Consider the following 2004-nt stretch of genomic DNA (forward strand, 5'->3'; position numbering starts at 1 on the left):
CTAAACACGTGGGGGGAAACGGGAAAGTCTTCTCTCCTCTACTAAAGGTTTAAAGCACAAGCAGACCCAAGGTCAATAAACTGATGCCATCAGGGTGGGAGCAGGAGGGGGAAATGGAGGAAAGAAGTGAAAGTGAAGCATGATTTAGTAATTCTGGAAAGAACAGTGCTGCACATAACCAAGAAGTTATTTCAGTGGGAGGTGAAAAGAAAACAAAAATCTCAAAATCAGAGAGGGAGGCTGATAGGGGAAAATGAGAAAAGAAACAAAAGTGGAAGAATGATTTAATGAGTTCTGGGAAGAAAGCGTGTAACTGAATTGAGGGTCTGATTGATGGGATGGGTTTTAGAAAGAAAATGGAATCTTGCTTTCTGCCTATGGACGCTGCCGTGTAAGCATCGTTGACATCTCCCCCTCCCCAGCTGTCATGTCTAAGTCAGAGTCTCCCAAAGAGCCCGAACAGCTGCGGAAGCTCTTCATCGGAGGTTTGAGCTTTGAAACAACCGAGGACAGTCTGAGGAGCCATTGTGAGCAGTGGGGAACGCCCACAGACTGTGTGGTAATGAGGGATCCAAACACCAAGCGCTCCAGAGGCTTCGGGGTTGTCACGTATGCCACTGTGGAGGAGGTGGATGCAGCCATGAAGGCAAGACCACAAGAGGTGGGTGGAAGAGTTGGGGAACCAAAGAGGGCCGTCTCAAGAAAAGATTCTCAAAGACCTGGTGAAAAAGATTTTTGTTGGTGGCATTAAAGGAGACACTGAAGAACATAGCCTAAGAGACTATTTTGAACAGTATGGGAAAATTGAAGTGATTGAAATCATAACTGACCAAGGCAGTGGTAAAAAGAGAGGCTTTGCTTTAGTAAGCTTTGATGACCATGACTCTGTAGACAAGACTGTCATTTAGAAATACCACACTGTGAATGGCCACGACTGTGAAGTAAGGAAAGCCCTATCTCAGCAAGAGGTAGATAGTGCTTCATCCAGCCAAAGAGGTCAGAGTGGTTCTGGAAACTTTGGTGGTGGCCGTGGAGGAAACTTCAGTGGTCGAGCTGGCTTTGGTGGCAGCCGCGGTGGTGTTGGCTGTGGTGGCAGCGGGGATGGCTATAATGGATTCGGTAATGATGGAAGCAATTTTGGAGGTGGTGGAAGCTACAATGATTCTGGCAGTCACAACAATCAATCTTCAAATTTTGCATGAAAGGAGGAAACTTTGGAGGCAGAAGTTCTGGCCCCTATGGTGGTGGAGGCCAATACTTTGCCAAACCACGAAACCAAGGTGGCTGTGGTGGTTCCAGCAGCAGCAGGAGCTATGGCAGTGGCAGGAGGTTGTAATTACTGCCAGGAAACAAAGCTTAGCAGGAGAGGAGAGCCAGGGAAGTGACAGGGAAGCTCCAGGCTACCACAGATTTGTGAGCTCAGCCAAGCAGGGTGGTGGCAGGGCCTAGCTGCTACAAAGAAGACATGTTTTAGACAATACTCATGTGTATGGGCAAAAAACCCCTTGAGGACTGTATTTGTGACTAATTGTATAACAGGTTATTTTAGTTTCTGTTCTGTGGAAAGTGTAAAGCATTTCAAAATTGATTTTTTTTTGTTTTTTCTTAACATCTTTATTGGAGTATAATTGCTTTACAGTGGTGTGTTAGCTTCTGCTTTATAACAAAGTGAATCAGCAATACATATACATATCCAGCAAAGGGTTTTAATGTAGAGGTTTTTTTTGCACCCATGCTGTTGATTGCTAAATGTAGTAGTCTGATCATGACACTGAATAAATGTGTCTTTTTTTAAAATGTGCTGTGTAACGTTAGTCTACTCTGAAGCCATTTTGGTAAACTACCCCAACAGTGTGAAGTTAGAATTCCTTCAGGGTGATGCCAGGTTCCATTCAAAATTTATTTACAGCCTGCTTTGGTGGAGAAGCTATTGTCTTCAGAAACCTTGGTGTAGCTGAACTGACAGTTACTGTGTTGTGACCTGGAGTTCACCGTGAAAAGGGT

General features: G+C 44.8%; 1 pseudogene; it reads left to right on the top strand.

Annotated features, from left to right (window-relative positions):
• The first annotated feature begins 297 nt into the window (after positions 1–297).
• Positions 298–1576, top strand: LOC137208489 (heterogeneous nuclear ribonucleoprotein A1-like; annotated as a pseudogene).
• Positions 1577–2004: the final 428 nt, after the last annotated feature.

The sequence above is a fragment of the Pseudorca crassidens genome, chromosome 16, assembly GCF_039906515.1.
Source record: "Pseudorca crassidens isolate mPseCra1 chromosome 16, mPseCra1.hap1, whole genome shotgun sequence".
Classification (NCBI taxonomy): Eukaryota; Metazoa; Chordata; class Mammalia; order Artiodactyla; family Delphinidae; genus Pseudorca; species Pseudorca crassidens.